The following is a 13,073-nucleotide window of genomic DNA, read 5'->3' as shown; positions in this document are numbered from 1 at the left end:
AGGCAACTGGAGAAATCTGAGATCATCCCTTGTGGTTGGAGGGTTCCTAGGCGGAAGATGAGGCGCTCCTCCTCCAACCATCGTGTTGCTATGGTCTGGCGATGGAGGAGTCCAAGGACCTGCATGTCCTTGGTGGAGTGGGAGGGGGTGTTGAAGTGTTGAGCCACAGGGTGGTTGGGTTGGTTGGTTCGGGTGTCCCAGAGGTGTTGTCTGAAACGTTCTGCAAGTAGGCGGCCTGTCTCCCCAATATAGAGGAGGCCACATCGGGTGCAGCAGATGCAATAAATGATTGCATTCATAATGTAATCAAACAGATCGATAATCAACTTACAAATCCTTCCAAAATGGACCAGTAGCAGGTGGTAAGAGTGGGAGATATTCCTGGTCACTCATGTGATGTAAAGAAATTGGACTGTACCATCATGGTCCATGGCTCCAGATTGCATTATAAGTATAAAAGTGTATGGACTCCGTGGGGGACTGGTTGACTTGACTGCCAATGTGGATTAGATTGGAGTTCAATCCTTTTTCTGGCTGGGATTGATAGGACCTATCTTTCTGTCCAGATGATAATACAATGTGTCAAATCTGCCTTCAGGAAAAGAACATAAGAAGACATCATTTATTTTCAAACATTGTTCCCTTCTTTATCCATTCAAGTTTCCCAAGGGAATTAGTCTTTTCATGGAAATTTTAGCTTCTCACAGTTTTCAACAAGAGATTGTGAACAACGTTGGCATGAATGACATAAGAACATAAGAACTAGGAGCAGGAGTTGGCCTTCTGACCCTTGGAGCCTGCTTTACCATTCAATAAGATCATAACTGATCTTTTTGTGGCCTCAGCTTGACTTACCTGCCCTTTCACTGGAACCTTTAATTCCTTCATTGTTCAAAAACAAATTATCTTAGCTTTAAAAATGTTTAGTTTTTTTTGTGTCAACTGTTTCTCTGAGCATGGAATTCCATAGATTCACAACCTTCTGGGTGAAGAAGTTCCTTTTCAATTCAGTCCTAAATCTGCTATTCCTAATTTTGAGGGTATACCTTCTTGTCCTAGTTTCACCTGCCAGTGGAAACATCTTCTCTCTACATTGATCTTATCTGTGCCCTTCATAATTTTATATGTTTCTGTAGGATCGCCCCCCCACCCCATTCTTTGAAATTTCAATGAATATAATCGTAGTCTATTCAGTCTCTCCTCATAAGCCAACCCCCTCAACTCTGATATCAACCTAGTGAACTTCCTGTACACCCCCTTCTAGAGCCAGTACATCCTTTCTTAAGTAAGGAGACCAAAACTGCATGCCTCACCAGCACTCTATACAGCTGCAATATAATCTCCCTGCTTTTAAATTCAATCCCTTTAGCAATGAAGGACGAAATTCCATTTGCCTTTCTAACTATGTGCTATACCTATAGTCCAAACTTTTGTGATTCATGCACAAAGACATCCAGGTCCCGCTGCATAGCAGCATGCTGCAACTTTTTACCATTCAAGTAATAGTCTATTTTATAGTTACTCCAATGGAATGGATGACTTCACATTTACTGACATTGTATTCCATCTGCCAGGCCTTTGCCCATTCACTTAGAGTATCTATGTTCCTCTGCAAAGTTTCACAGTTCTCTGCACACTTTGCTCTGCCACTCATCTTAGTGTCATCTGCAAACTTTGACATACTACACGTGGTCATCAACTCCAAATCATCCATGTAAATTGTGAATAACCACAGGTGGCTTTCCTATGATATGCAAATATTCAATTGAAATATAGTTTGTTACCTAGATACTTGGAGCCTAAAATGTATCCTCAAGGGTATTGAAATATCCTTGTGTAAGATAATAATCTATATAGCCATGATGCTGGTACATTACTAATTATGATGTTGTCATTTTATTTTCAATTAGACCTCCTTGTGCAAAAATAAATCTGTCAGATTTACATTTTTGTAATTTAGATGAAGGCAATTATTTTAAGAACCTTGTATAAAATCATCCATTGCACTTATGCAGTTAATGAATGCAGTCGCAGGTTTTAGGCTGGTGAGTGGACAGGTATGGGATGGGCAAAGCCCAGCAGCTTCATTGCTCGAGCCTTAAATGGTAAGAAGGAACACTTTCTTCATCATTCCCCTTTCCTAATCAGATCCCTCGAAAGGTCTGCCCTCCCAGGTATTTACTGGTCCTAGTCCTAGCAACACAGGCGCCCCCCAGCCCCTTATCAACCTCTAGTGGCTTCTTTCCTTGTACTCCTGAAAGACACCAGACACTACAGGTATACCAGGCATAAAAGAATGACTGGAGAAAGATTAAGGCCAATCAAGGATAGTAGAGGGAAGTTGAGCATGGAGTCTGAGGAGATAGGGGAAGTGCTAAATGAATATTTCTCCTCAGTATTCACACTGGAAAAAGACAATGTTGTTGAGGAGAATACTGAGATACAGGCTACTAGACTAGACAGAATTGAGGTTCACAAGGAGGAGGTGTTTGCAATTCTGAAGAGCGTGAAAGTAGATAAGTCCCATGGGCCAGATGGGATTTATCCTAGGATTCTCTGGGAAGCCAGGGAGGAGAGTGTAGAGCCTTTGGCTTTGATCTTTATGTCATTTTTGTCTACAGGAATAGTACCAGAAGACTGGAGGATAGCAAATGTTGTTCCCCTGTTCAAGAAGGAGAGTAGAGACAACCCTGGCAATTATAGATCAGTGAGCCTTACTTGGGTGTGGGTAAAGTGTTGGAAAAAGTTATAAGAGATAGGAGTTATGATCACCTAGAGAGAAATAATTTGATTAGGGATTGTCAACACGGTTTTGTGAAGGGTAGGTCGTGTATCACAAACCTTATTGAGTTCCTTGAGATGGTGACCCAACAGGTAGATGAGGGTAAAGTGGTTGATATGATGTATATGGATTTCAGTAAGGCATTTGCTAAGGTTCCCTATGGAAGGCTATTACACAAAATATGGAGGCATGGGATTGAGGGTGAATTAGCAATTTGAATCAGAAATTGGTTAGCTGAAAGAAGACTGAGGGTGGTGTTTGATAGGAAATGTTCATCTTGGAGTTTGGTTGTTAGTGGTGTAATGCAAGGATCTGTTTTGGGGTCATTGCTGTTTGTCATTTTTATAAATGAACTGGATGAGGGCATCGAAGGATGGGTTAGTAAATTTGCGGATGACACTAAGATTAATGAAGTTGTGGATAGTGCTGAAGGATATTGTAGGTTACTGAGTGACATAGACAAGCTGCAGAGCTGGGCTGAGAGGTGGGAAATGGAGTTTAATGTGGAAAAGTGTGAGGTGATTCACTTTGGATGGAATAACATGAATAAAGCATACTGGGTAAGATTCTTGATAGTGTAAAAAAGCAAGTACACAGATCGCTGAAAGTTATCACCAGGTTGATAAGGTTGCTAAGAAGGCATACGATGTGTTATCGTTTATTGGTAGAGGGATTGAGTTTTGGAGCCATGAGGTCATGCTGCAGCTGTACAAAACTCTGGTGCAGCCGCACTTTGAATATTGCATGCAGTTCTGGACACAGCAATATAAGAAAGATGTGGAAGTTTTGGAAAGGGTTCAGAGGTGATTTACTAGGATGTTGCTTGGTAGGGAGGGAAGGTCCTATGAGGAAAGGCTGAGGGGCTTGAGGCTGTTTTCCTTAGAGAGAAGAAGGTTGAGAGGTTGCTTAATTGAGACAGATAAGATAATTAAAGGGTTAGATAGGGTGGACAGTGAGGGCCTTTTCCTGGGATGGTGATGGCTAGCATGAGGGGACATAGCTAAAATTTGAGGGGTGATAGATGTAGGATAGATGTCAGAGGTAGGTTCATTACTCAGACAGTAGTAGGGGCGTGGAATGCACTGCCTGCAACAATAGTAGAATCGCCAAGTTTCAGGGCATTTAAGTGGTTATTGGATAAACATATGAATGAAAATGGAATAATGTAAGATAGATAGGATTCAGATTGTTTCCACAGGTCGGCACAAAATTCAAGGCCGAAATAATAATAATAAGGTGCCATAATGTTCTATGTTCTATGTTAACTGTGTCCTAGGCACCCAGACCTATATTCTATGGGTCCTGATGTCTTGTCCAAGTAGATATCATTCTGTTGTTGTCATATGATGTCTTAGAGAATGTTGAGTGCTTTTCTCTATGAAAGAAATCTGACTAGACTGAAAATATCTTGAAATAATCCTTCACGTATGTAATAGTAATTTTATTCATTCTAGCTAAACACAATATCTGTTGTCCTTTCTTTGAGAGTCTCTCCATTTTATGTAATCCACACATCATTATTGACAAGCTTCTTATGTACATTGACAGTAGTTAACCTTTTCTAAATAGCCACCACTTCAGTTGATGTGGCTGAGAGTACAGCTGCTGGTTAATTAACTTGGCCAACAACTCTTGGAGATGAGACATCTTCTCCAGTTGGGAAGAAAAGTCCATCTTCTAGCCAGTAATAAGTGTTCTACAGTGGATGAACAGGCAACAGTTATGAGAGGAGGTACTTTGCCCTCTGACTTTATCTGTTACAGGGTGGGACCTTCAACAGAAATAAGATATGCTCAGGGAGTGTCTGATGTCTTGGATATTCCTAAGAGTTAATGCTGTCCTAATCACCACTCAAGATTAGAAAAAAAATGGTTTTGCCACACAATTTGGTAAAACCAAACTACCATTCAAAACAAATTTCAGTAAGGTAATTTTGTGTTCTGCTCAGTTTTACAAGATTTTTTAAAATGAGACAGCAGAGTTGGCATTTATGTTGAAGATATATATACATATATAAACACTATAATATAGTCAAGCCAAAGTAATTAGAACTTGTCGGTTCCATTCTATTGTTATGGTTCCTTTATTCATGGCATGAAATGTTCTTGGAATTCTGTAATATCTTTGCAAAAGTCAGACATGATTAAAAAAGTGATAATAGTTTTCACATTCAGCAATAGTGTGGGAATGGACAATTTTTCATTGTTAAGCACCAGTAAATGCTGATTGCAATAAGCCATGAGAGACCATTTGCTAAATTATTTATGTTGTAAAACTGTTAACACATATGAGAATTCTTAGAGGCATGGCATTCTAACCAGAACTTGATCAATAAACACATCAACTTAAACCCTATCTACCTTCCCTTAAGAAAAAGAACCAGAAATGACATCACCCACCTTAAGAAACCAAGACCTTTAAACTAGAGAGGCAGGACATACCAACAGAACTTCACCAACTCTCACTGCTGATGCTACCTAATCATGGTGACAAAACATCTGAAAACAAACCTTCCAGCTGACTGAGCTAACTTACATACTGTTAATCCACAGCAACATGTAAAGCCCAAGTTACGATAACATTTGTTATCCTTTCAGGCCAAATACATTTGTCTGTCTTCTGTACAAATGATCTATTCATTTCAGAAGTCAAATAGAAATCTCATAGTTCATTATAATCACATGAAATTTCTCCCTGACAAATTCAGCAAAATTCTGATTCCATATATTTATTTTCATCAGAAGGCACCTAACAGATTCTTATAGACTCATTTTTTCACATTTGTTATATTTTTACTTTTTTTGGGTGTGACAACTTGCTGCAAGTGTGAAATGATAATGTTGTAACAAGTAAACAGTACAACCAACTGTGTTTCTGCTTAACAAAGTAGTTTGAAAGCTAACAAAATTAATAGAATTTGGTCTGAAAATGGAGTATGATTTATAGTAAGTGAACCTGAAATCAGATAGAGAGAGAGAAATAAAAACAAGAAGAGAAAGATTGGATTGAAAAGCTTAATGGAAGAGATTGACAGAAAAATAAAATTAAATAATTTTGATAGATTTAAAATGTAACAAGAACAATTAATTCATGAGGAGTCAAGACTCCAGAATTTTCAGTGCCAGAGAGTTGAAAAATAATTAACACTTTATCACATTGTTAGTGAGGTGCCTGAATTCGCTTGCCTTAATTTTCTGTGACATGGTTAGGTCAGATCTACTGCAGAAATGTATTTTCATACACTACCCATGGTTTTCAGTAGTGAGGGGGACACAAAAATGCTGATTTTGTGAAGTTAATAGAGGAACAACTTAGCTTGGACATCATCTTTTGGATAATTATTTTTGACTGCATTTGCATATGTTTAAATTTGTTGGACTATTTGTGCACAAATATTATTTTTGACAGCAAAATTTGACTTATTCATTTTCTTTTATAAGACTGAAATGTTGCTAAATATATCTTATCCACTTAGTACTCCATTCAGGCATAGGATTTATCATGTCACCAAACTAGAGAACTCATAAATATTTAACATGAAGATTTTATTCTGGAGTTCTACAGTCTATAGTTTATTGAACATGTGCAATTTATCTTCAATGGTTGAGAACAGATAATAACTTGTCAAGGCAACTGAAGAGTGAACCTACTTTCATATTTCAATTACTATAGGTTTGTCTTTTATTGCGCTAAACATATCGCTGCAAGAAACAAGCACTGAGTTTTGAGTAAACGCCCTGCTCATCCATTGCCTGCCAATCTGTTGCAATTCGAGTCAGGCACATTTTAATTATCTCAGGTTCCTGCCTGAAACCAATGGCTGAAAGGTACACATGCATAAATGTATGTCCTTTGCATGTTTCAGGACCTGACTATAATGGGTTCGCACATTCCAAAACCTGCCCATGAATCCTTGGCAGTAATAGTCAAATTATGCATTGGGCCAATGTTATTTAAAGGGATTTTTGTTTCCTGTTTCCAAGGAGTGTCATTGCTGAGGTGAGAGCCGTTGCCATAGTAACTGTTGTGACTATTCCATTTCTGTTGTTGGGGAATAGTGGGCAATGGGGGCTGATTGCCATTATGTACTCTGCGCAGGGGGTGTGATCACTTCTTCCCATTCTACTGCCAGCAGTGAAGACACAGCTTCCCAACTTGTACATAGATTCTACTATAATATTTTTAAGTGTAATTGTTTTAAATTAGCTGTTAGCTTTTGTATTTTCATTACTGCAGATATCAATGGCATTTCTGTCAAGTTGTTATTAAAGTGAAGATAGAATTTCTGCCAAACTTCCCCTAGCAATGCCAATATACTATTCAATCTGCAAATGTGTCTGCAAAATGTGGAGTTTTAGAAGTGGTGTGCGTTTAATAGCCATCAGGGTTGCACTCAAAGGCACTAACATCAGATGTAGAGGTCAAGCTAATCAGTCCTTGAAGAGTTTAACTGTATTTCTCCATTAAAAATCACACAACACCAGGTTATAGTGTTGGACTATAACCTGGTGTTGTGTGATTTTTAACTTTGTACACCCCAGTCCAACACCGGCATCTCCAAATCATGTATTTCTCCAAGCATCCCCCTTTTCATAAAATTCCAAAAAAGCATGCATTTTCATTTGCAGTAACAAGTTGCATATGTTATCGAACACATATAACCATAAAGTAAATTATTATTCGTTTAGAAAATAATGTGTTAACCTCTAATCAGTTTCATTTTCATCAGTCTCTGTACATTCATTACATACTTAGTCATTAAATTGTGCAATTCTCCTGAAAATGCGCCTGCACATTGTTTTCTATTTATGTCATATCTGCTCATTCCAATAGTGTTGTTCCTTCTCCAAGGAGTGTCATTGCTGAGGTGAGAGCCGTTGCCATAGTAACTGTTGTGACTATTCCATTTCTGTTGTTGGGGAATAGTGGGCAATGGGGGCTGATTGCCATTATGTACTCTGCGCAGGGGGTGTGATCACTTCTTCCCATTCTACTGCCAGCAGTGAAGACACAGCTTCTCAACTTGTACATAGATTCTACAATAACATTTTTAAAATTAATTTGGCAAATGTGGGCTTTGCTGTCTAGACCAACATTTATTGACCTTCCCTAGTTGCTCTGCTGAACATGGTGCTGAGCTATAATCCTTGGGGTATAGGAAGATTCATCAAACTGTTAGGGATGAAGTTCTAGGATTGTGGCCCAGAGACAGTGAAGGAATTGTGATACATCTCTACACCAGACTGGTGAGCGGCTTGGAAGGGAACTGACAGTTGATGGTGTTCCCCTGCTGCTCTTGTTCTTCTAGTTGGTAGTGGTTCTTGGTTAGGAAAATGCCCTTTGAGCAATCTTGGTGAATTTCTCCAGTACATCTTGTAGATGGTGCCATTTCCTCCTTCTGTGCAGCAATGGTGAAAGGAAGTGATCTATCTTGTAATTCACATTCACTGCATTAGGTCAAGGTGACAACCACTGTACACAAGTTCCGATTGGCCATTTAGGCTGATTTTTGTTCAGTGTTTTAAATATTTGAAATCTGACTGGCTGTCAATGCTCAGCTCAGGCAGTTTCATCAAAGTGAAACTTGACTTTCTGTTATTTCACCTTGATTTTATGACACATGCCTGTTACCATTTCTGGATTCAATAGTTTCTTTGCTCTTGGAAGAACAGTCTGGGCATATCATAATATTTATTTTTGGACTAGACTATTTTTCCGTGCCTTCAGTAGAAACATTTCTCCATCAAGCACTGTATTATTCAAGTCTGTGCTAAATTTGTTCAATTTCTTGATGATTCTTTTGGTTATTTCAACTGCCGATTCAGCCTTTTTATTTGACTGGGGACAATATCAGATGATATATGGTATTGAATTTCCCAATCCTTTCTGAAACACTCAGATTTTTCACCTTGTGGACCCAGTGCTTTGTGGACCACTGCCACTTAACATAATGTCTGAAATGTTGTAAGGACTGAAATAAGCTCTCAGGCATTCTACTATCTCACTTGTAGCCTTTAATGTTAGTTGGACTAACTCCCAGCAGTCAGCATAGTAGTCAATGGTAACAAGACGCTTCACCAGTTTCCTCATTTCCCATCCCCCCACCTTTCCCCACTTCAAACCTTCCAGTTCAGCACTGTCTTCATGACCTGTCCTACCTTCCAATCTCCCTTCCCATCTATCCGCTCCACCCTCCCCTCTGACCTATCACCTCCATCCCCACCCCCATTCACCTACTGTACTCTTTGCTACCTTCTCCCCAGCCTCCCCCCCTCCCCCCTCCCCCACCCCCAATTTATCTGTGCACCCTGGAGGCTTCCTGCCTCTATTCCTGATGAAGGGCTTTTGCCCGAAACGTCGATTTTCCTGCTCCTTGGATGCTGCCTGAACTGTTATGCTTTTCCAGCACCACTCTGATCTAAACCCTAACAAGATAATCAATCCATTAGAGTAGAGAAGCTGTTTCATTTGTCAGTTCTACCATATATATCTGATACAGTAAAAACAAGACAGCATTCCTTCAGGACCGAGGGTGCCACATGGACAGCACAAACTACACAATTGTACACAGCATAAAGTGCATAAGAAGTGCAAAATACACAAGTTACAGTGTACCAGAAGAATGATAAATAATAGACATTTTTCTGGCAGCAATTCTAAGTCATGCGAAGAATTTCAGATGGGAAAGAGTCCAATCATACTGTATTAAGGAGCCTGATGGCTTGGGGGAAGAAGCTGTTGCCCAGTCTGGCCATTAGAGACTGAATACTCCAGCATCTTCTGCCAGATGGTAGGAAGGAGAAGAGTTTGAGTGAGGGGTATGTGGGGTCTTCTCCAATGATCTTAGACTTTTGGATGCAGTGTGTGGTGTCAATGTATGTAATGGAGGCAAGAGAGACCCCGATGATCTTCTCAGCTGTCCTCATTATCAGTTGTAGGGTCTTACCATCCGAGATGGTGCAATTCCCAAACCAGGCAGTGATGCAGCAGCTCAGGATATTCTCAATGAATGCTCTGTAGAATATGGTGAGGATGGGGGTGGGGGGTGGGAGATGGGCATTCCTCAGACTGCGCAGAAAGTAGAGGGTGAAGAGGTCTACTTTGAGCTTCATCCATGATCTTTCTTGGATCCAATGTGTCACAAGCATCTATTAAATATGTTTAGCTTGATATTCATTGCAATTGCCGCTCTAGCTAATGTGGTCATCTGTAATCTCATTGCCCATGCTTGACCAGTAGAGCACTTCTTGTGCATTTCTTTAGCTAGACTCAATCTCTTGAAGGCTTTTGTGGATGTACTTCAGCATCTCTTTCTCATCCCTTGAGGGACAATGACTGCATTTGCTTTGCAGAAGATGCCATTTTGAGCTTTCACTTTATCTCTATGTTCTGCACACTAAATTAAAGCAACCTTCCTGTCCTTAATGTTTTCAGGCCATCTTGTCATCACTACACTCTTTAGCACTTGCATCTTGTTACATTGATTTTAGCAAGATGCTTGTCTTTCAGAGTCTTTCAGATTCAGTGTCTCTATTGGCTTGATGAATTCCATGTTGAGCTGTTGCTTCTCATTGAATCTGAAAGACGTTATACTCAGCATCCTCAACTTTCTTCACAGCAAGTGCCTCTCTCAACAATATGTCAACCATGTATAATTGTTTCTTTTGTTTTTATGGTCACATCAAGATGATATCTTTGCAAACAAAGTAATATTCTTTGCAGATGCTTTTAAGCAGATATTAGTGTTTTGAGAAGTGGCTTCTGATCAAGTTCCACTGCCACTTTGTCTTAAAGATATTGATTGAAATATTCACTAACAAAGACTATATGAGGCTCTCTTTCTCTCTCTAAGAAAGTGTTGTTCAGTTTGTGTTAACAACCTGGATGTTAATGCAACTGGTTATCCTTGCTGCAATATGGCTTCCCCAAGTCCTGTCTCTGGTATCACACTGATAAAGTGGCTTCACCATTGATGGTATTGTATCTCAACATTGGTAGTCTTGTCATGAGGCATTTCTTTCCAGTGAAACTTGCTTTTTGTTCTCTGCCTCAATACTAGTGTAACTCCATAGCTGTGAGCTTGTGCAGACAGTCACATCTTGAAAAATTAGACAACATATGCACTACATAGCTCATAAATCGAACAAAATATCATTTTTCTTTCACGTCTGTGACTGTATCCCTTCAACAGCTCTGACCTTGTCAGGATCTGTGTGAAGTTATTTTGCGATCAGTAGCTGACTGATATATTTGAAAAAAATAGTATTTTTGGCTTCCTCTTCAATGTTGCTATCAAACACCTCTAGAGCAGGTGGAAACTTGAATACAGGCCACCTAGTCCAAGGATACCACTCCACCACAAGAAAGCTAATTCAGGCATCTTCAACAGTACCATTCTCTTGTTTAGCTTCAGATTCATCTGATGGGTTTTCCTCAGCAGGAAGGTGATGGCCTAATGGTATAATCAGTGGACTATTAATCCAGAGACCAACGTAATGTTCTGGGGACCTGGGTTTAAATTCCACCATGACAGATGGTGAAGTTTGAATTCAATTAAAAAAAACTAGAATTAAGAGTCTAATTATGACCATGAAACCATTGTTAATTGTCAGGAAGAACCCATCTATTCACTAATGCCCTTTAGGGAAGGAATCTACCATCCGTACCTGGTCTGGCCTATGTGTGACTCCAAATCCACAGCAATGTTTTCGACTCTTAACTGGTCTCTGGGCAATTAGAGATGGGTGATAAAGACTGGTCTATCTCGCACTGTCCACATTCAATGAACAAATTTTAAAAAAAGATATTAATCTTAATTTGTGAAAACATCTTCCATCATATCTCAACATCCATAAGTGAATAAATCCTCCACAATAGCTTCTACTCTGGGAAGATCATTGACTGTCTTGTGCTGTTAGTATTGATGCTCCTCTAAAGCAATGGAAATGCCAAATGACATATACAATATCAATACCTCCTAAATGGCATTCAGAAAGTATTTAGAAAATTGCTGCATTCATTTAGCTTCACGTCCAATAGCCATTCTTCATAATTGACGATAGAAATGACCTTTATTTTTGGCATGTTGTGACAACATTTCTTTAGTGGTTGTCATAGGGTAGTAAGATCCCTTCAAAGCTATTTTGATCCTTTAGGTCTGTGCAGGTTACTTCACTGCTGTTGTGTTACTAATCCAGTAAGTAAGAATTGTCAATGTCTAGACTATTCCCTTTCTCTCAAGATCTTCTACTTTGTCTTTCAGCTGGAGCTGAGGGTGGCTGGATGTCTCTGGCAGATTCAACAGATGCTGTATTAGTCTACATTGCAGCAGGTAGGCATTCAAGACTTGTAAACACATCGTTACAATCTTCTAGGATCTGGTCAGCAGTCAGTGGCTCAGTGGGCTGTAAATCATTGCAGATCTCTTCTTGTTTGTTTACTAGCCCAAAGTTTAGATTTGTTTCAGCTAAGATGGGTCGATGTTCATGCTTGCTAGCTGTAACTGCAACTCTTCATTCTTCCTATTACAGTGGGCTCTGATCTTTATCTTTCCTCTTGGCATGAGTTTAATTCCATCATATAACTTGAAACCTATTTTGAAGGGTTTAGGTTTCGGGTCACCATCTTGAGCTTCATTGCACAGGTCTCTAAAACTCATGATGTTGCATGAAGCACCAGTGTCTATCTATTATTTCACACTCACTTGATGGTCTCCTTTCATAAAATATTCTAAAACCAGTTATCGCATTTACACTTAACAATGCCAAACTATTCCTTGACATACAGATGCTTGTTAGAATCATCAAAAGATGTTTCTCTGAAAGCTATCTTCATAGGTTCATTTTTCTCATTTCTCTTGCATAAATGTGTTTCAGTTTCCTGCAGTTAGAAAACTGTGTATGCTCCCTGTTCTTTAAGATGATGTCCACCACAATATATATGTCTTCCTTCTGATCTTGGCCTTTTTGCTGCTGTTTCTGCAATTATTTCTTGCTTCTCCTAGTCTGTGGTTTTATTTAGTCTGTAAGGTCTCTCCAGACAGGTACACAATCATTTAACCAAAATCCAGTTGTTTCTCAGAATTCAGAATTTTTTGGATTTCAGAATAAATGACATTTTCACAGTGAAATAAAAAAACATATTGAACAGCAGACCCATGTGTGACTAGTACGAGCGCTGAGACACAATTAACACCTGCCAATGCTGGGTTATGCTGCCATGACACATCTAAGTAATGTGGTTTGAGTGGATGTGCAGTTGGGTCATCTGTTCATATGCCATATAACTTTGT

Source organism: Chiloscyllium punctatum, chromosome 20 (assembly GCF_047496795.1).
Source record: "Chiloscyllium punctatum isolate Juve2018m chromosome 20, sChiPun1.3, whole genome shotgun sequence".
NCBI classification, from domain to species: Eukaryota; Metazoa; Chordata; class Chondrichthyes; order Orectolobiformes; family Hemiscylliidae; genus Chiloscyllium; species Chiloscyllium punctatum.
The sequence above is the reverse complement of the archived record's forward strand: the minus strand, read 5'-3'. Positions refer to the sequence as shown.